At 49.9% G+C, this 22,784-nt stretch overlaps 1 long non-coding RNA gene across 6 annotated transcripts in view; it reads right to left on the reverse strand.

Annotated features, from left to right (window-relative positions):
- LOC146859567 (uncharacterized) overlaps positions 1-22,784 on the reverse strand; it is a 92,456-nt gene that overhangs the window by 33,478 nt on the left and 36,194 nt on the right. For 2 of the 6 annotated variants that reach the window (XR_014979304.1, XR_014979307.1), the window contains exons 2-4: positions 16,826-16,913; positions 7,354-7,458; positions 7,002-7,158 (exon numbers count right to left, since the gene is read on the reverse strand). This is a non-coding gene — a long non-coding RNA (uncharacterized LOC146859567). Of the gene's footprint in view, positions 1-7,001; positions 7,159-7,353; positions 7,477-7,640; positions 7,740-16,825; positions 16,914-22,784 lie in introns of all 6 variants that reach the window. The other 4 variants (XR_014979309.1, XR_014979305.1, XR_014979306.1 and 1 more) reach the window with 3 other exon arrangements.

The raw sequence follows: 22,784 nt of genomic DNA on the forward strand, positions 1-22,784 counted from the left end.
CCGACGCCCGGCGCGGAGGGAGGCCCTCCGGTCTCTGAGGCCCCAGACGAGGACTGGAAATCCCTATTACTGGGCATGAAGCAAAGCCTGTCGACCATTGACTCCAAAATTGATACCATGAATGCCCGATTGGATGGGGTCGTGGCTAAACTAGACCAGCACGACACCCGAATCCGGGAGGCGGAGGAGCGGATCTCTTCCCTGGAGGACGGGGCCACCTCCTCGGGCAAACAGATGGCGCAAATGGACAGACTCCTCAAAATCATCGCGGACAAGAATGAGGACCTTGAGGCCCGGTCCCGCCGCAATAACGTCCGCATTCTAGGCCTTGCGGAGTCCACCAATACTGGGAAAATGGAGGCCTTTGTCGAGAACCTTGTGATTGAGCTCTTTGGGAGGGACTCCTTCTCCCCACACCTCATCGTAGAACGGGCGCACAGATCCTTAGCTGCCCGTCCCCCCCCTGGGGCCCTTCCACGGCCTATCATTGCGCGATTCCTCAACTATAGGGATAGAGACGCCGTCCTGCGCCGTGCGCGGGAGATTGGTTCAGTACGATACGGCAATGCGACCCTATCCTTCTTCCCCGATTTCACGGCGGCTGTGCAAGAGTCCCGACGCAAATTCGCAGTGGTTAAAAAGAAATTACAAGTCCAGGAGATTCCGTATGCCATGCTTTACCCTGCAAAACTGAAATTATCACACCAAGGCAAACAATTCTTTTTTCAACAACCGCAACACGTGGAAGACTTTCTTAAGCAACTCAAGACTGACAGAACTCGCGAGAAGACGCCGCAGCGGCGCTCTAGATCGTCCTCGCCGATGGAGCAGCAGGACTGACCACACCTGTGGAGGTGATTTGGACACTTGGGTAGGACGCTGCTGACCTTGCCTGATCGCACTTCTGCAGACTCCGGTGAGGTACCCTCTACCATTACTTATGCTCGAACTGGTCACTGTTACATGCTGTGCCCGGTCACCCACCTCCGTCCCACACTGAGAGGCCGGACATGCCGCCTGGGTTCTCGTGGGTGAAAGAAGGGAGATGGGAGGCAGGTTTGGCGCCCCTAGTCATTGCCCCCCCGATGGGTGAGCCCCTTTGCTCCCCCCCCTTAGCGGGGTAGGGGATGCTCTTCTACAGTTTTTATCTGTTGGGTTGGTATTAATGGGGATGGGGAGGGAGGGGTGGGGTCAATATTCCCAGCTAGTTGGGGTTGCCGGTGTGGGTGGGCATATGTTTTGTTTTCATTTTCTCTTCGCTGACTCACGTGTGGTGACTGTGCGGAAAGGGGAAGTTGGGAAAGATTCTTGGGGGGCCTTTTTTGGTTGCTACATTGACTGCTGTAAGATGTTGCATTCTATGAACACATGTCAAGCTTTATTGGGTCTGGATCAATGGGGGACGTAGGCGACACAGGGCCAACACAGCCGCTTCAGCTGCTCTCCTGGAATGTGCGCGGGCTGAATGATCCGCGAAAGCGTAGACAGGTCTTGGGCTACCTAGACAGGCAGGGTGTTTCTATTGCCATGCTTCAGGAGACGCACTTGCGGCCCGGGGGGAGCCCCCCTTTCGCATCGCGCTGGGCTGCATGCAGGGTGTTCTCGTCTTACTCGACCTATGCTAGGGGTGTGACCATATTGGTGCGACGTAGCCTGGGGTTCATACCAGCGGGAACTATTGTGGGGCCGTGTGGCAGATACTGCATGCTATGGGGGAGACTGCACTCTCACACAATACTGTTTGCTTGCTACTACGGCCCCAATGTGGACGACCCGGGGACGCTTCTGGACATGTGGGGGAAGATACAAACACTGGGCGTCTCTCATGTCGTCCTGGGAGGGGATTTCAATACTGCGCTTCGGCCCGCGATGGACAGGTCACACCCCCACCCGTCCCATTACACTCATACACAACGCACTTTAGTAAACATAACGGACGAGCATCGTCTGGTTGATGCGTGGCGACACCTTCACCCCTCACTTAGACAAGGTACACATCACTCTGCTGTGCACTCAACTTGGTCTCGCATCGACTATATATTCCTGTCAGCTGGCATCGCCCCGTGGCTGGTTAAGGCGCGCCACCTGGCTCGTACATTTTCTGATCACTCCCCTGTATTATTGTCGCTGCTTATTCCCCTCGATGTATCCCCCTACCTGAACTGGCGCCTCAACCCTGCGCACCTCACAGATTCTGCCTTTCTGGCGGAATTAGGAGAAGACATAACGGACTTCTTTAACCGCAATACTGACTCAGTCTCCAAATTCACTACGGTGTGGGAGGCTTTTAAAGTTACTGTGAGGGGGTGGTGCAAAGCGAAGGGCGGAGGGGTCCTCAAGTACCTGCGCGGTTAAGTGCGCAAACGGGAGGCTGAGCTGCTGCTTCTAGAGAACGAGATGGCGCGGAGCACGAATAATCGGGAGGTCGCAGCTCGTCTCAGAGAGAAACTGAATGAGTACACTGACGCTGCTGCTAAAGAATGCAAGTTCCTAGGGAAGCCTTATGTTGCACGGACATATGGCGAGGGTGACAGACCCGGTAGGGCATTGGCCTGTGCGGTCCGGCCCCCTAGGTTCCGTAACTACGTGTCCTCCTTACTGGATGGGCGCGGGGTTCCGCAGAGAGACCTAGCGGCCCAGCTCCAAGTCCTTACTGACCATTACAAAGGTTTGTACACCTCCCACAGGACGCCGCCGATTGCACTGCATGAATACCTCGATGACACCGCAATAGCCTGGCTGGGTCCGTCCCAGCAGAAGTTCCTGCATCATGAACTAGAACTGGATGAGATAAAAGACGCGATAATGTCCATGAAGTCTGGTAAGGTGCCTGGCTCGGACGGCTTGCCGATAGACTTCTACAAGGCCTTCATCCATATCCTTGCCCCTGTATTGAAGCAGGTGTATTACTCCGCCCTTGAGGAGGGTATCTTGCCGTGGGCGATGCGCGAGGCACTCATCACATCTTTGCTGAAGCCGGGTAAATCCCCAGAGCATTGTGACTCGTACAGGCCCCTCTCTTTGTTGAACACGGATAGTAAGATACTGGCGAAGGTGTTAGCCACGCGGCTTAACCTTCTGATGGAGCGTCTGGTCCTTCCTGACCACGCCGGGTTCGTCCCGAATCGGGCAACCTCCCACAATCTGCGCACTCTGCAGGCGGTGATGCAGGACATCGACCCTGGGTGCGAGGCCGCGGCGGTTTTCCTGGACGCCACTAAGGCGTTTGACTCCCTTGAGTGGGACTACCTTCTGGCCCTATTGGAGCGGATGGGGGTACCCTTTAACTTCCTGGACTGGATCCGGTTGTTGTACCACCAGCCCCAGGCTGCGGTCCTGCTCAATGGGTCCCGCTCTGCTCCCTTCATTATTCGCAGAGGCACCCGTCAGGGGTGTCCACTCTCTCCAGTCCTGTTTGCTATCGCTATAGAGCCGCTGGCGGCCAAGCTCCGGCAGCATCACAAGCATCGATCCCTTATTTATCCGGAGCACCAATTACTTATTGCATTATATGCGGATGATATGACGCTGTACGTCCATAAACCGCGAGAGAATCTTAACCCCCTGTTGCGCGAGGTGACTAAATTCGGCGCTATAGCGGGCATACAAATAAACTGGGCGAAGTCTGCTCTGTTCCCCTTGACCGACAACACTGTGCAGTTCCCCTTGGATTACCCTTTGGTGTGGGAGGCGGACGAGATAACATACCTGGGGGTTAGGGTGACCAGGAACCGGGATGCCCTTATCAGAGCGAACTATGGGACTGTCATGGACAAACTCTCTGATAAGATCACACAATGGATCCATCTCCCGCTGTCCATGGCGGGACGCATCTCTCTGATTAAGATGGTGGTACTTCCCAAATTGCTATATCTCTTTACCAATATACAATATAGCCCGGGGGCATGTTTTTTTCGGACCCTCAATTCCCAGTTGTCCCGTCTGATCTGGGGCGGGAAGCAGGCCAGGATCGGACTGCGTACACTTATGTTGCCCTCTCATCAGGTTGGGTTTGATGTTCCAAATTTTCGGAGATACTATGATTGCGCCCAGGGCCACTTTGCAGTTTACTGGTTCCACCCCCCCCCCCCCTTCATGGCTCATCTGGCAGTGGAAGATGGGTTTATGAGACCTGAGCAACCATCCGGGTATCTATTCACAGAGGCTCGAATGGGGACTCGTGACCCCACCACGGTGGATTGCACGGTACAGGCCTGGAAACGCATGGCAGATTACATGGAGGTTAAATTCCTGTACTCTCCTCGTATGGTACTGGCGCACGACCCCAGACTTAGTGTGGCCCGCGAGGAGCTTGGGCGCAGGCTGCTCGTGCGGCTAGCAATACACACTTGGGGCGACCTATACCACCAGGGGAGCTTTCGCTCTGCGGCCCACTTTTTTGGGGACACTGTCCCTTCTGTAATGGACACCTTTCTTTACACTCGCCTTCGGTAGAGTGTCAGGGCTGTCACACCTAACTTCCCGGATGAACCGGAAACCGTTGCACCCTTACATGCTCTGCTCCAGGCGACTGCCCCGGCACATGTGGTCTCGCTGTTATATAAACACGTGCAGGTGGCTCCTTCTCCCCCCCCCTCTTAGGGCGCGGACCGAGTGGGACGGCGATCTGGGTGCTCCCATGTCGGATGACCAGTGGGAGGAAAGTTGCTCTCATACTACAGCTGTGACAGGTAATGCCCGCCTCCGCTTGGTTCACTTTAAATTCTTACATCGCCTTTATTTCACCCCTGCCAAATTGTTCCGTTTCGGACTCCGGGACAATGATCGCTGTCTGCGCTGCCAAGGTCCGGGCGCAGATTTCATGCACTTGGCGTGGTCATGCCGTGCGGTGGCTACGTACTGGACTGCTGTGTTCGCGGCCCTTTCCGTGATGGTCGGGGTGGATGTGGCGCCCTGCCCTATGATTGCCCTTTTGGGCCGCTCCTGTCCCGCGTTAAAGGCGCATCGGAAATTTTTCGCGCTGGGACTCCTGCTGGCTAAACGCCATGTGGCGTGCAGATGGGGACGTTGGCGAGCGCCCAAGTTCAAGATCTGGTTGGCCGAGATGTCAACCTGGCAGGAACACCTTCACAACTATGCTGACCTCTTGCCTCACAAATCCCGTCCTAAAGACTTATGGGGACCCCTCATTGCATATCTCTTGCGACCTCAGAGCTCGGTCGAGGTGGGGGGGCACTGCAGGGGGACCCAGTGGGAGATGGTCCGCCTGCTACGCGCTGCCCTGCTCCTGCCCCCGCTGCGGCCCAGGGTTGATAGCTCTCCGCACCTTATTTGCTCTTTCCCTTCCAGCGCATGCCACACATAAAGGTTCCAGACGCGCCCTGCTGGGTTACACGCTCTCTGGGTCCTTACACACCGCACGCCGGACACCGGGTGGGGGTGGGTGGTACTTCCTACGACTCCACTGGATCCTTGGTGGGGAGGCCCTAGCTCCCTGATGGCTCATACAGCAGGACATTCTAGCAAGTGGCACCAAGTTTTGCTCCCTGATTAGTTCACGCTAAACCCTCCCAGTGCAGCTGAGCGGCTAGCCGGGGCGGAGCTGCGCTGCGCGCTGGATTCTCACTGAAGTGGGACGCGCGGTGCCGCGGCTCTGCGCTGCAATGTCCTTTATGCCACATACTGTGTATGGTGGACACATTCTGGGAGGGTACCGATGTTGGTTGTGGTTCAAGTTGGTTAATATGGATAATCGAAACCTCAAATATTTCCTGTGGACTTCACGTTGATATGCAACTACGCCTCACTGTACATGTAAACAACTTGTGTTCCTATACCGCTGCCGGCCCTTAAGGGTTGTAGGCGTTTGAGCTGTGTAACATAGTCGGTACTAGCCAGATAATGTTTCCTGCTTATGATATTGAAGTGTCGCTACCAGCCTGGTTTTCTCAGGATGTAGGTAATAAGCTGTGTAATACTTGATTGTGATCAATAAAGGTTTTCCAAAAAAAACAAAAAAAAAACATATTCACACTGATCAAAAGTTTTAGGGATGTGATCAATGGGGATCGTGCTTGCGACTTCGCAATTTCAGAGGTGATGATCGCTGGGAGGCATCATGTCTGGGTTGTTGCCAGGGTGCAGGTGGGTGTTGTGCATGTGCCTGTACAGGGTAAAGTTCATGTGCAGGGGCAGATGATGTATGTACAGTTGGTATTTGTGTGTGGACAGGGGCTGGTTGTGCTGGTGGGGAGAGTGCCTGTTCAGGGGGTGGTGGTGGTGGTTGTGCAGGCTGTGGGAGTGCCTGTTCAGGGTGCGGTTGTGGGGGTGCACCCTTGCTGTGGTCCTGTGCAGTTGGTGGTAGAGATGTGTGGGTGTGATGTGCTGCAGGTAGATGTGATGGCTCCCCTCCCTGCGTGGACCGTGAAAGGAGACTTTGGATCATTTTCAGCATGCCCTCCATCATCTTCATGGCCAAGACAAGGTGTCTTGCACTCTCTTCCCTTTGGATGAATATCATGTCTCTCATATTCTTGGACATGTCTTGCCAAGTTCTATCCATCCTGTCCAAAACATGGGTCAGTCTGTCCACCACCTGAGGGATTTGCCACATGTCCCGCAGGGCCTCAGACATGTCTTACAGGGTAGCCCCTATGGCACGAATGTCCTGCCTCACATCTGCTTGCCATTTGAAGAAGTCCTGCTCCCACTGGCCACCATGGCCAGGCCCTCTCTGCAGGGGTCGGCCATGGATGAGACTGCCAGGTCCAACAGCAGGGGGGAGAGGGGGCAGGTGGAAATCTGTGGACAGGAGAATGGTGCCTAAGGGATACCCTTACCACAACAGGATTGATACTTCCCTCAGATGGTGGAGAGAATGCCTGGGATACACTGTATAGGGAGGAGTGTGTAGGGGAACCACCACGTCTGTCCTGGATGTGAGGGCTATGAGGGAGTCATGCAAAATGTGGGTGATGTGGGAACATTTCTGTCCATGGCATCAGAATCTTTATTCTCTGAGAGGATGAACAGATAGTCACCATCATCGTCCAATCCTTCAGCCTCCTCAGGTACTTCCTCCTTCTCCTCTTGCGCAGTACTTGCAGCCGACATTACTGCCTGGAGGAGCAGTGGATGTTCCCCTTAGATTGCCGGTCGCCCCAACACTGGAGGAAGATCCATCCTCCTCATCATCCCCTGGAACACAGAGGTTGCAACAGGATAAGTAATTGACCTAGTATAAGATGTGGTGCAACACAAGGGTTGGTTCTACTGTACTTTGCATCAACAGAAGCCAGGCATGTGACCTGGTTTGGGTACCTCTACAATTGACAGCTCAAACAATAGCACTGAGAGGTGAAAGGGAGATGTACATTGCACAAGCAAACTCACCAGCTCCAGCCACAGCTTTGTGTCCCTTTTCGATCCCCCCTTATGTCAACTGCTGAACCATGCTCCTCATAGGTTTTGTTGACGAAGCCGTCCCCGATCCAGCAGCTGGAGAAGGAAGTGACCCTATAATCAATGATCTGCATTACTAATTACTAATTTACAAACAGGCACATGTGACACTTATAATATGTATGCAACTTTGTAAACATCGACTGCAGGTTCTATGCAGAAGGGGATTTTGATCTTTGTCATGGTTTTGATAGGGAAACACTTCACGCCACAATTACCTGATGGACAGGTGCGAGAGGGTTTCACTGCTGCAAACAGGATTTCTTGCATTCCCCAGGATGGTGTTATACGCTGCACTGGTGTCTTTCTATCAGCAGCTGTGATGAGACATACATGTCCATATTTCAGAACACCAAATGGTAGCTATGAGCTAAATTGTATGTGTTATTCTCAATGACTATTGATATGATATTCCTGGCCAATGTGCAGCATGTTTACCTCATGGACTTTACATGTGGGCCCCTGCTCACATGCAGCAAATGTCAGCTGTTACCTCCACACAGTACTGACATCAATGAGACGACACATCAACAGACAAACGTGTATGAGAAGGTTGCTGGTATTTGAAGGAAGAGGAGAAATAATCAGGATGCCTCCGTATTACATTGATTACACCTTCGCCGTTAAGACTAACTTGTCTCATAAGTATACTGTTGTCTGTTGACAAGTCGAAAGGAGTGTATGTCCGCAGGCTGACCAGTTTCACATTTGCACATCAGTTCAAACATTGGATTGCAGAGTTCATATGTGAGATGTGCAATAGTCAGGTACATCTTGTGTGTCATTTGTGCTTCCCTACCGATGAAGTCACAAAGCTCATTTTGGAATGAGCGATCACACATTTGTTACGTCCATTCTTTGAGAGTCCTCTGTTCCCATAATCCATTTCCAACATCATGTTAGAACTTAGCTAGCAACGGATGATGTCTTGTACCGCAGACATCCTAACCTCATATATTATACACTCACTTATATAGGTGAATACAGTAGAAGAGGAGGTAAGCAGAACGCAACATTTGACTCGGATCCCACATTGTTGGTAAGTAGAGAAGCGTTGACGGTTGCCACCTACACTGGACTTGCGTGTGCTTTTTAGCCAAGAGATTTGGAAATATCACCTCCTGAAGATTCACCTTAGCAGTCCATACACCCATCACAAAGGTACACAACTGGCATCAGTGCAAGCCTCAACTTCACCAATTTCAATAGGATTTATCCATTGGAATTTTGCTAGGGAGTTTTCATATCATTGAATTACAATACAGTTGTGTCTAGTACACTTCATACGACACTAGATACTATTTGTATTTCCATTTGGCACTCACTTGTCATTCATGTTGTGTCATCCGTTCACTAGCCACCATGGAGGGATCTGGTATGTGGTTCAATGCCATTTGTGAGCATATTGTGATGCAGGACAACAGTGATGTAAAACATGTACAACATACGGTGGAGATTAAAGGCACATTTAATGAGCATTCAGGTACATTATTCTTGGGTTTACTAACCATGGCCCCGCAATGGCCCAGTGTGTGGGTAGGCAATAGACAACGGAATATGGGAATTAAATATTTTACAATAAGGATTCTCTCACCTTCTGCTTTGTGATTTCAGCAGGCACAAAGTGAGTTACCCTTAGGATAATTTTATTTATTTTCCGTTTCCGTTGTCTGTTGATTTTCCTCTGCACCGCACCCACCACCCCCTTACGTTCTTGACTGCCCCAGCCGCGTCTGGAGAAGTGGAAGGGGCCACTTAACAGTATTAGGTATATACGGCAGCAGTACTGGGCCCATGTTTTAAATAGTTGAAAAAGGGATTTGCCATTTCAAATACAAAGGATTCTGGGACTTGTGGTGCCACATATAGAGGGAAACACATGAGCATCTGACTGACTATATTTCTATATAAACTTAGGACAACTTTCTTACTCACAATGGCAGTGCAACACAGACAGTCATTTTGTATCCTTGTTCTTGTCATCCCATTTACCTGGTACCATGTTACGTACATCACTCACAGGCAGCCCATGAAGCATGTGAGGGTGGATTGAAGTGAGGACATCCTCCTCAAGTGGGGAGGGACATAGGTGGGTTCCAGATTGTTGGGCAGGGATAATCCTGTACAACTCGAACCTGGAGTACTTCTCCTTCACCCTCGTCTTTTCGTCCTGCCACTTCTTCTTGATGTCCTGGACTGTGCGCCTCTCCTTCCCCAATGCTGTGACAGCAGTGGCTAAATGCTGCCATAGAGCTGCCTTCTGTGTGCCACTGGTGCAGTAAGGTGGGAGACCATACAGGCGTTTGTGGTGCCTCACAATGAACTCCACAGTCATGGTGGTCTCTTCAGTTGTGAAGTTCTTCTTTCTCCTCATTTTGTACATTTTCCAGTAGCGATGAACAGCAAATGAAAACAGGAACTCTCTGTGGCCAAACCTGTTCCTTGAATGTGTGCAGCTTTTATGTGGTTTGTGGTGCTGGTCCTGCAGTTAGTGTTAATTGACTTCAGCTGGACCATGGTGGGGGATGGTAGGAACTTGAAATCCGACCCAAATGCGGATATTCCGGCCCGGATATGGAGAAACGGGCCCGCGAGCAGAAATTCTGGCCCGGGTGCGGAAATTCTGGCCCAAGTGCTGAAATTTCATCCCAAGTGCGGACGTAAAGTTAGGAGTCGTAAGTGATTTCTGTGAACACCAAAAATCGTAAGTGCCTTCTGTGAATATCAAAAGTAGTAAGTTCAGGATTTTGTCTCAGATTAGTTCTGTGAATCAGCCCCACAGTCTTTATGTGGATCACCCACATGGACTCTCTTCCTGCCACAGGTCTTACGTAGGCGGGAAAGGCCTTTTTTCATCTGACATGTTGAAATGATCAATTTTCAGGAAAATTCCAGAAGCCGGAATGAAGAAAAATCTTAGCAGAACTCAGGGAGACACCCTTCACACATGTGCGATGTAAATCTGAGGGAAACTGCCTCTGGTAGGAGAGTTCTAGAGGGGGCTAGCAGCTGATTGGCTGCATTCAACATTTAGTACTTTTTTTTATAAAGGACATAGATAGGCTATGTAAAACATGGCTCAGGGCCATTAAAGTCTATGGCATTATTTAAATACTGCTTGATTATGTTACCTTGGAACTCCCATCTCGACAATGGTGAATAATCCTATCTCGATGAAGGGGAATGATTCAGGCATGTGAATCTATGAAAGATACCCCAATACTGGATAAGAAAGGCTTTCAATATCAGTCATATTACTATCGGTTCCTACAGATTGATTTGGAGGTGACACTCTGCCGCATACCAGAGGCCTCTGATCTCCACCTCTCCCAGGTGGCTGCCCCCAACCCAGAAGTAACGCATCTCTCACCACAGTGAGCTATGGGTGGGGAAGAAAGAGAGACATTAACCCAATTGCGGTCCGTGGGCCATTACTGCAGGTTTTTTGCAGTTCCCTCTGATATCTGTCCCAGTTCAGAGAGATTTCCTGATGCTGTGCCCATTGGATCTTCAAGTCTTACTGCAGAGCCCACAAATGCCAATGGGCATGTTTTACCAACGGGATGCAGAAGGCGATGAAACACAGCAGCCTTGGAGTCAGTCTAACCGAAATCCAGGATAGAAGCTGGAACATCCGAATCATAGCCCAAATATCCTGGACTTGCTGTTCTTGAGGATAATCCTGAAACTGCACTGTATCCAGAACAGCTCAGATGAAAGAGAGCATCTAAGAGGGCGGCAGGTGTGACTTCAGCATTTTAATGTTGAGCCCCAAAGAATGCAGGAGGTCTGCCATAGTCTGGAGGTGTGAGACAAAAGCCTGGACTGGAGTCTCCAGGCCCAAGGGAAGATAAGACCTGAGCCAAGGTGAGCATCTTGAATTTTTCCTTTTATGATATCTAATACAGATGGTGCAGATTTAACATTAGATGGAGGCCTCCATCCTTCTTTGGTATCAGTAATAGCAAGCACAATCTACTTCTGACACTGGCACCCACAATGGCTCCTTTGGCCAGAAGTGCCAGTACTTCCTGTCGCAAGAGCGCAGGGTGTTTCTCTGTCAGGTGATCTGGGGACGTAGGAAGTGGTGGCGGGGTTTACTGGAACAGGGGGGGTACCCTCCTTGGACAATCTAGCGCACCCATTTGTATCCTGCCATTGGGGAAGATGATACTGGATTCTGCTGCCAACTGTGTGCTATGCTGGATTAAGGACAAACTAAAGAGGCTTTGATTGTGTGGCTGGTTTGGACTATTTGATGCTTATTGTTCTCTATTCTGTCCTAGTGAGGTTGAGGTTCAGATAAGTGCTGAACATGCAGGTCTGGATGAGAACCATGTAGTGTTTGAGACCTAAATGTTGGGACTGGAGAAGAATTTTAAGTAAAGTGTCTTTATCTTAATTGTGAATTTTGATGCTGTTATCTGTGAGTAGAAAACCCATTGGGCTCTGTGCTGAGACTGAAGATGCTAGAGAGCAAGGTAGACCCCGGAAAGATTCTGCAGGTTATAGAAATCTTCTTGGAGCTCTACATGCCAATGTAAATAAACTGGTATTAATGCAACAGGCAGAAGAACCAGTCAAGGGCATTAGCAGTAAATCCCTTCGAGACTGCAGGGGATGGATAAGTGTGTGTATGTGTTGCGTGAGGGATGTTTGCGGTGTGCCTGTATTTTTGGTGCAGCGATGTGGAGAGTTTAGTTTTGAGGCCTGGGGTTTGAAAATGTGATATGAGGTGCTTGTGGTGAGTGATAAGGGTATAGGGGGATACAAGGTTTGTTGTGGGAATTGTAATGGGTGGATACATTGTATAAACGCAATAGGGCATTTCAAGTAACAGGAGTCAACGAGCGAGAGGTTGGCTGGACGATCTTATAATCGAAATATGGGTCTGATATAAATGTCTTGTGGACGTTTTACAGTGTATGGTCAGTGAGTGTGCCTGACATGAGTGTTGTAGATAAATAAGTTACTTACCTAGGTAACGCCTTATCTGGTAGAGACTTTATCTAGCTGCAGATTCCTTACCTGAGAATATTCCCAGGCATCAGACAGGATACAGAAATTGTAGGAGGCTGGCTTAGTAAGGCCATAAAAAACAATCTTTTCCCTAAATGATCTTCTGCTCCGCCTGTTTGGCTCTGCCACCTTGTCTGTCTGAGACTAGCGCTGGGACGCCCCTTGGCTGGGACAGCCATGCGCTCTACAAATATTATGACAGAACATTAATATATGGTGCACACTTATTTAAGTAAAGCACATTGCACTAATCTAGGCAACCCGTATAATGATTTTAGTGGTATTTGATAACCTTTGAAAGCTCTTAAAGTAATACCTGTGGAGAGCAGCCTTCAGGCTTATCTTGAAGGAGTGTTAAGCAAATTGTTTTACCTGGACCAATCATGTGGTGTAGGTTAAACAAAAAAAGACCCACATGGTGTATATATAAAATAGGTCTATTTATTACACAACACTCACTAACACATTGGTATATCTTCTACCCGGAGATATAAACAAAAATAGACAATAATACTGTAATTGCTATAGATAAGAAAGTACAAAATACAGTGGTCTCCAAGGGGAGACCAAACCATATGCTTAGAAAGTGGAATACGATCTGTGACCAAAGTCGGGACTTGAACCAGAAGACTCAGAGGAGCTGGGGGTACAAGGAGCCACCAATGGTAAGTACCCCACGGAGGCTGTGTGCAGAGTGGAAACACAGCTGCGTGTTTAGTTGAAGTCAACGGAAAAGTAGCGGTTGCAGTTTTGAAAAAGGACCCTTCCCAATGGACTCTGAAGAAACCTTGTGGTAGACAAAATGTTGGGGAGTCACCCCACCCGGGATACCGCAGGAACCAGGATACCTACACCAGGGAAGTCGGGTGCATAGGTACAAAGTGATGCCAGAAACCGCAGTAGACCACAATGGAGAACCTCAGGAAAGATTCCAAGGGTGAGTTCTTGAAGTGAAGAACCTGTAAGCAAAGGGTACAGTGTCTATGCCACTCAGAGGTGACCAGCAGGCACGGAAGAGCAATGCCCACCGATGACAGGCGGTTAAGAAGAGTTGACAGTGACCATGTCGCAGCAGCTGTGAGGATCTGGTGATGCTGAGGAAGACTAGGAGCCGTGAATGAGCTATCCAATGTCAGTTGTTGAGAACCAGGGAGTCGGTGTCTGGCAGGAGCCTCAACAAGCCTTGGAAGCTGCAACAGGCAGGGAAAGTGAAGAAGAAGCAACGTTGGGACCAGCAAGGTCCAAGGGACTCACCACAAGCAGGAGAGTCAGAGCATGCCGTAGCAAGCAGGTTAGCCCACTCAAACAGAAGACCCTCAAGAGGACCCACAGGCCGAAGGCACAGGAGTCACAAGAGGACCTCGAGCAGCTCACCAAGAAGGAAGGTCACGCTGTAGAGGATGCGGCGAGGATGCTGTACTTGGCAGGAAGAGATGCTGGAGGCTAAAGCTTCTTGTAGCCCAAAGATCTCTGGAGTGCAGAGCCAACAAGCCTAGTCAGCGGCAAGTCAGCGTGGTGCACAGAGGTTCAGTCTCAGTGGTTCTGGTAAGGAATACTGGCCTCAAAATTGCAGAGAGGACAGGTCAGACCTCGAGGTAGTTGCAGAACCACCACCTGTGTTATTGAGCCTTTCAAAGTCAGGGGACTTCAGGAGCCGGAGACCGGTCAGCCTCGTTACGGTGCCTGTAGATGCAGGGGAGTGACTCCGACACTCCAAGGGAGATTACACAGTCTGTTGAAGATCCCGGAAGAAGCACAGACACAGAAGATGAAGAACACTTGCCGAACAGCGAGACCAGGAGCCTTCCTTGATGCAGTCTCGGTTCCAGGTGAAGGCCAAGTGTCCAGATGGTCGAAGAGTGACCTGGTTTCAGGCTTGAGCCTTGTCCCACAATTAATCTGAGGATCCACCCACAGGTAAGCCCTGAAATACCCTGAGAAGGGGGTAAGAATTACTCAGGGGTCCCTCCCAGAGGAGGAGCTGGACAGAGGGGAGGTTGCTCCCAAGTCCTGTGTCCAGTTTTGTGTCCGATCGGGAGCCAAGGGGTGCACCAAATGTGCTGTTCAAAGCAGTCTGGTGGCACTGGCAAGTGCCCCTACCCCAGTCCAATTCACTAAGTCCTGTCTGGGAGGTGGTCACACCTCCCTGTGACAGGAAACCTATTGTTCTACCTTCCCCTGCTTGCACTCAGCCCAGCAACAGGAGGGCAGAATCATGTCTGGGGTTGGCAGTAGCACTAGCTTGCTGGCAGACCCTGAAAGGCTGATACCGGATACTGGGGGCTTCCTTGAGGAGCCCCCTGTGCATGGAATCATACCTCCAACACTGGTAACGGTGTTGGGGTCTGATTACATGTTTGATACCAAACTTACCCAATCATAGTTAGCTATCGCGTAATGGCGGATGGCCACTACATGTCTGAAAATGGCTGGTCGCACTTACAAAGCCTGAATAATCAACTCCGGGGTTTGTAGGGGTGTTCTACTCATGCAGGGGCACTCTCACACTTAAAACTAAGCACCCTGCCTTCAGGGCTGAAGAGCCTACCATAGGGGTGACGTATAGGATTTAAGTGCAGTGACCTCAGATATAAGCAAACTTATAGCTGTTGTAAGTGGTGCTAGTGCCAGCTTACACAGGCTGCAATGTTAGACCTGTAGTCACAGTCTGAGCGGTCTCTCATACCGGCGCAGTACATCCTGCAACCCATGGGAGACCCCTGGTGACCTATGCCCTGGGTACCTTAGTACCATATACTAGGGACTACAATGGTACACCAGTAGCCAATTGTGGATGTACATAAGTACATACCATGTCAACTTAGGGTGAAAGCACAGTGACCGGGGTCCTGATTAGCCGGATCCCAGTCAGACTAGTCAAAAGAACTTACTGACACCAGCAAAAGGTGGGGGTAACCATGAAAGCAGGTCCTAAAGAATTGTTTGGATCAATCCCTAGTACGCCAGTAAGTGGCGTTGTTTGGCTCCGCATGGCATTGTTAGCATCGTCTGTGCTAGAAGTGACGTGCACGGTTCCTATATACTCTTACCCCAATTCTTCACTTATTTCCACACCAGAGGATGGAGCCAAGCTGCGGAGGAACGACCAGTGCGCCCAAAGTAAGGTCCTAAACTATCTCTTTACTTGAGAAGACAGTTCGTAGGACAGAATGGATGGGAGGGTCGGTAAGGAATCTGCTGCTAGACAGAGTCTCTGCCAGATGAAGCACTATCGAAGGGAAGTAACTTGTTGTTACTAATAGACTTGTTACCTTAGAATGTAGATACCAAAGCAATCTCTCCCCGGAGGTTTGCCTGCGGACTGTTTAAAAGTCCTGAAAGACTAAACGGGCAAAATGTCCTTAATGCTGGACTTGACTGTTGAGGCAGTAGTGTTTGGCAAACCTGTGTGATGCCCACGTAGCTGCCTGACAGATGTCCAGGACTGAGACTCCTCTAGCTAACGCAGTGGTACAAGCTATAGCTCTGGTGGCGTGAGCTCCTAAGCCCTCAGGGGTCTCTTTCTTGGCCTTTGCAAAGCAGATCTTTCTTTGCCGTGGCAAATCCAACAAAGAGTTGATCGCCCACATGGAATTCTTTGGTATGATCGAAATCGAATGATAACATCCTTCTTTGGCACCAGACTGTATCCGGACTAGCAACCACAGTCTATTTCAGACACTGTTACCCTGAATCGCTCCTTAGGACAGAACAGCCAGTACTTCCTGTCGCAATAGCGCATGGTGGTCCTCTGTCATTCGATCTGGGGACGGAGGAAGTGGTTTTGGGGGTTGCTGGAAATGGAGGGCATGCCCTCGTTGGACCATCTGGAGCACCCATCCGCCTCCTGCCATTGGTGCAGATGGTGCTGGATTCTGCTGCCAACCGAGTGCCATGCTGGATTAAGGACTAACTGAAGATGCTGGGAAAATGGCAACTGCCAAAATCACCGCCAGGCCTCGTCCACATACTTCCCACATGACGCTACCCTTCTTGACATGACCCAGACTGTACTGTTTCAGAGATGTGGCCCTCCCCCCCGAGGTGTTCTTTCTCAAAGTCCTGCGCTTGTGTACACTTGTCCATTGTGACAGCGATAGGCCCGAAATGTATGTTTTTTTTTTATTGTTCAGAATGCCATAAGTCCCAATTGGCAGTAGTAGGCCTGAAATGTAAGGTTTTGTTTACTTTCCAGAATGCGATAAATCCCTGGTGGCAGAACCAGAATCCATGTTTATCAGGACTGTTTAACATGTGGCATGCACACGCTGGGCAACATCGCCTCTGAAGACTTCATGTGTTCCAGCTGCCATTTTGGGTCATGCAGGTACAAACAAAGCACCCAACACAAGGCATTGCTTGGCCTCGGAGAACAAGGACTCACCTGATCTCCCTTCTTCCTGAAGCACTGCATCTCTCCTGCCTCGCCTTGGACCCGCTGGCTCCCCTCCGTCCCTGCTGTCTTCCAGCCCCTGCAGAAAGGAACAAGAAAACAAAGACACATGAGGTACACGTCAAATGTGCGCAGCGCACCGCCTGACCGCAAAACCTGCCCATGTGCACTCAGCATTCGAGAAGAACTTTTCCTAAGAGATGTGTTTTGAAAGACAATTCTAGTCTTAGTAGAGTGAACTTGTTTATGATGACACAACTCACAAGTCTGTGTCCAAGCAGCAGTCAGATCACTCACACGTGTTTTGTTCCAAGATACTTTGGACCTCATTTACGGGTTTTTGGCGCAGAGCAGCAAGTCACTTTGCTGTGCTGCCCTGCATCAAAAGGAAAGGGCTGGAATGCGCGGTATTTATGATATACAGCACATTGCTGTCCTTTCAGCCAGAGCTGGCACACAATTTGGTGCTGTGCCCCAATATGTGCACTCTTGCAAGGGTGTGTGCGTTGTTGGCAGGATTGTTTTTGTGCGGGAAGGGGCACCTTCCTGCACTAAAACAATCCATGGGGGCTGCAGAACGCAGCACACATGGAAAGAGGAAAAACAAGGAGAAATGAAAACATTTCTCCTCATTACTCCTGCTTTGGGGAAGCATAAGGTTTTAGTGCTGCCCCAGGTTTATGTGATGTTCTAAATCTGGGGCAGCATCTGTAAGGAAGGGCTCTTTTTGACACGCTCACCCCCAGTTTGTGCCTGGTATTCGATGCAATTTTGACTGGAAGTGCATTGGGTTCCTGCTAACCAGGTCCCCCGTGCCAGATCTCTTTCCCTAAACTGTGCAATTGATTCTCCAATTGGAAATACTTTTAGCACCCTCTACTGAGGGCCCGGGGTACTAAAGAGGGTCCCTAAGGGCTGCAGCACTCAGTGTGCTACTTAAGGGACCCCTCACCACACTTCTGCAGCCTGCCATTGCAGACTGCGTGTCTTGGCGCAGACACAAGTGAAAGCACGACATGGCACACAGCCCTGTGTGCTATGCCTGCAGACACTGCATGTTGTATAGGTAAGTCACCCCTACAGCAGGCCTTATAGCCCTAAGGCTGGGTGCAGTATGCTACATGTGTGGGCATAACTGCACAAGCCTATATGCCCCTGCACTGACCATTCCAACTACTGCCAGTACAAGTGACCAGAGAAGCCATTTAAGGACATGTGCTAGACAGTGGTAAAAACAAGTTCCCCTGCTACAGGATGGCTTCACTGAAACTAGGGATATTTGCTATCAAACATCTCATATTTACAAACGCATACAGATTCCAGTGATTCATGTATGAATAACTGCACCCTGAGGGCACCTCAGAGGTACCCCCTGAAAACCTACTAAGTACTCGTGTGCTGCCTGACTGGTCCTAGCCAACCTGCCACCACAGACGAATCTCAGGAGGTCAGGAACAAAGCCTGCTCAGTAAGAGGGTGGTTACACCCCCTTCCACAGGACGACCTCCAAATTAGCATTTCAAGACAGGGAGCTTCAAAGAGCTCACCGCCTTTGGTGTGTGAATCTGGCATCCCTCACAGGAGAGGATGCCGCCCCCTGTCCAAGGCCCATTCGGTGCCTGGACAGGCAGGAAACTAAGTAGTCAGAGAGGCGTGTTCATCTTTAGGCTAGTTCCACCCCTAAGGTGGGCTACCTGAAGTGAAGACAAAATTCTGAATTCTGCCATCTTTGTGATGGCAAACTTGGGAACTCTGGGGCAGGGTTACGACCATTGTAGGATGTTGCCTGTCTATATAGTGTACTAAAAACAAATACATTGTGTAAGGACTCCAGTGGGTCCCCAATTGATTTACAGAGGCTAAAGTAAAAAAATACTAATGCCCTCTTTTGTGGTAGTGTGGGCGAGCAGTTAAGCTTATCGGAGGGTAGTGCTAAGCATTTGTTGTATCCACAGAGCCAATAAATGAGACACACACTCACAAATACATCCGAGACCAATTTAGAAAAATAACACTTCTTTTTATATATGTTTAAAAAATAAGAACTTTGGTGAAAGGTAAGCACTTTTTGTGTAATTACATTCTACAAGTAGGTAACACTTTTAAAATAGTGCACCTTTGCGCACAATGCAATCCTATAGCAGGAAAAGTCTTAAACGCAATTGACGTAAGTACTGTCAATTTCAGGGGTTTACCTTTTGGGTTTAGAGTTGCAGGGGGCCAAGGTCCAAACTACTACCAGCAGTTCTCCGGGAACTGCCCAGGTTTCACCAAGCGATACCAAAGGGGATGATGGACTTTCACCAAGAGCAGGGTGCTGGTGAGGTTGGTAGCTGGGAGTACTACGAAGAAGGGGGGCCACCTAAAAAACACGTTGCACAGGGGGACTTGGGGACAAGTCTGAGAATTTCCAAATGAGGGCTTGAGTGGCCAAGGGTGTTAGAGCAAGGGAACACAGTCAGTTTGTCAGTACCCAGGCTGGGCAGCTCGGGAGCAGAGTGCTTCTTGGGGTTAGAAACAAACAGCTGTCAGGGGCAAAATCAAGATGGATGGGCCACTCACGAATTGTGTCTCAGTGATGCTAACGTCCCTGGATGGGTGCTCGGTCCTGGTGCAGTGAGAATCTGGACTGGACTGTCTCTGTTTGTGTTTGGTGCAGGGCGCCCAGTGCCTTGGGAGTTGATGCTGCACGGCTCTGGTTGTTCCTGGTATCTTCCCTCTCAGTGGGGAGACAGATCTGACTTTCCAGAGCAAATACCTTTTCCTGGTCGGCATTGGTAAGGTTAGGGAACTGCAAAGCCGTGGACCGGACTCTTCTTGTCCGTGCCTGCAGGCTGCAGGGGAGTAGCTCCTCTACTCCAAGGTAGACTGTAGGCGATTTTTGACGTGCTGTCAGGCTACCCAAGCCTTTCTTAGTTCTCCAGCATGCAGGATGAGTTACTCTGCTGTGATTTTTGAGAGTTTGCTGGCAGGCATGGTTCTGCACCAAAAGTTCACAGTTCTTCTGCACTTTTCGCTGCTTAGGGACTCTTCTTCGTCTTTCTCTTGAGCTGTCAAATCTGAGTTCTTGGGTTCAGGCGTGCCACCTAAATAATCAATTTAGGGGCATTTCATAGAGTGACAGGTAGAAACCAATGGGCTACCTACCTTAAGGGTATCTACACCCTCTATATGACTAGTTCCTGTGGGAAGTGGCCATAACTCTGACCCTAGAATGCTATTCCCACCCAAATCAAGATGAAGAAATCCAAAAAGTGGGGGCCACATCAGCTGGTCCACCTCGGGAATAGTGCCCCTCCTAATCTCACAAATGTTCCTGCCTAACCTACCGACAAAAAGTCAGGTCATGGGGGTTGGCATCCCCACTATTTGGAGATGCCCGAGTTGCATAGCAAAGGTGGCAGGACCATTGGACAGACTCATCCTGCAGGGAAGAGGTGGAAACCTCTCCACCCAGATCAGGCTTTGTTCCTGACCTCCAAAAGCAATGGCTCTCACCTCAGGGGGTCAGATATCTGTCTAGGGTGGCCGGCTGGGACCAGTCGGTGAACTCACTAGCAGTCGGAAAGTTTTCAGGGGACACCTCTAAAGTGCCCTCTGGGTGCATTTCTGAATAAATCTAACACTGGCATCAGTGTGGGTTTATGAAGATGAGATATTTATCTTCGGTGCCAAACATCTGGGGTTGAAGTGAAGCCATCATGTAGCTGAGGAACTCGTAATCACTGGTGCCCAGCCCATGTACTCGGTATGGCTGCCCTGTGCACTTGTGGTATCCAAGGTTGAACTTAGATATCACAAGGCCAAATGTGCCTATGCAGATATGCCCACACATGGGTAAAGTGCGCCCTGCCTTAGGGCTATTAGGTCTGCTGTAGGGGTGATTTACCTATACCAGTATGCAGTAGTGCTGGATAGGAATGCACACAGGGATGACGACTCTGCATTTTTCTCTGCACCACGACACGCAGTGTGCAATGGCTGTTTGCATGAGCTTGGTGTGGAGTCCCTTTGGGTGGCACAATTTATGCTGCAGCCCTTAGGAACCCACTTAAGTTCCAATGCCCTCTGTACCAGGAGTACCCCTTACTAGGAACTTACATGGAGCCTAAAGTAGTGCCAATTGGGGAACTAAGGTATAGTTTAGGAAAATAACACTGGTACTGGGGACCTGGTTGGCAGGAACCTAGTACACTTTCAGTCAAAGTTGCATCTGATACTAGGCAAAAAGTGGGGGTAATCATGTCAAAAAGGGGATATTTTCTACACCCACTTCTCACAGGAAGTGTTCATATAGGGGACATAGTGACCCCACACCCCTATATCCAGCATTTAGGGGAGCCCTGGGACCAGGAAATCAGATCCTGCTGACCTAAAAGAAAAATAAGGACTGAAGGGCCGTGAAAAGTAAGAACTGTCGAAGAAAAGCAAAACATCGCACAAAAAATTGGGAGCGGGAGACTCACCAACACTTGCAGGATGGGTTGCAGATATGGATAGAGCCATGATTGCGAAGAAGGATGTTTTTAAACACAGAGTATGCCCTACAAATGGGATCGTAAGTGGGTGGCCTGGAACATGCACAGGGGGGAAATATGCTTGTCCCCTACGGTGGAGCCCAGTCACCGTGATGTAAGAATGCAAGACCTGTTTAATATCGAGGGGGATATACCATGATGATAAAGTACTCCTGGGGCAGCGCATAGAGAGCATTCTGAACCTTTACTGTACCTGTATCTAAACAACTGATGACCTGTCTTGCTCTGCTTTTTGTTGTATTGTTTAATAAAAAGAATGAAAAAAAAGAACTGTGGAAGAAGCAACTGACTTGGCGCCTACCCTGCCAGCCTGTTCACTGTTCCTGACAATTGCACCAAAGTCAACTCATCATGTAAGCTGCTATGCCTCCAAAAGCCTGGGCAGACTACCAGCCCTTCTGCTAAGACTCAGGAACTCCCGAGGAGCGACAGAGCTACTTCCCTACACCCTGCAGGTACCAAATAAAGAACTGTGAGGACTCCAGACCAGGTAAACCCGACACCGATCTGCACTACTGCACCCGTTGCTCTAAGCCCAAGTTGAAGTGGACCAACGGTGCCAGTGTGGTCCCCCACTCCTCCAGAGAAGACGCACACCTTGGGTTTGCCAGGAGGGGGCTCTTGCCGCAGCCTCTTAGTGCAGCCCCCCGACCGCGAGTGACTCGGCTGTAAAAACCCTGACACTTGAAGACCCCTCTGCACCTGTCGCCCCTGGCCCGAGTGAAAGTGGAACAAAGGTGTCCCCACCTCCCCGAGCATCGCGAGACCTGAGCCCCCTTGTTGGGTTAGCCTGTCTGGTTTCCCAGTCCAAACCTGGCACCTCTTTCCGACCGGACCCATCCCCGATGCCTAACATTGGGCACCCGCCGCTGTATTGCACCTCTGCACCCCGATCACCCCAGTGCCGCCCGGTAAGACCTCTTGGTGCCACCTTAAATCTTGCCCTGGCTCACCTTAACTCCAGGAGATTGGTCCCGTAAGTCGCTGTATGATACCTGTATGCAGTAGTTGTTATTCTTCCATACGATAATATTGCAACATCTGTGTCGACTTTTTAAACCTAAAAGTATTTCTATCTCGAAATGTACTTACCTGAGTTTGATGATCTTGGTGCCAAAACATATATAAAGATAAGAGTTATTATTATAAATTGGTGTAGATCTCCATATTGAGTCATGTGCATAGTTTTTTTACTATTGTGTGTATTTGCAGATGTCTAACACCCCTCTCTGATAAGCCTCATGTTGCTCAACGACACTACCCCTAGAAGAGCATCTTGGGATTGCTAGCGCAAGCCTCTGTCCAATTATATGGGAATATATGGACTCTCTGCAATGTATCCATTACCCTTTCTTGCATTGCTCCATATCTATAAGCAAATGCAAAGCCATGCAAGGTGGCATGAGTGGCCT

The sequence above is a fragment of the Triturus cristatus genome, chromosome 3_1 (assembly GCF_964204655.1).
Source record: "Triturus cristatus chromosome 3_1, aTriCri1.1, whole genome shotgun sequence".
In the NCBI taxonomy this organism is placed as follows: Eukaryota; Metazoa; Chordata; class Amphibia; order Caudata; family Salamandridae; genus Triturus; species Triturus cristatus.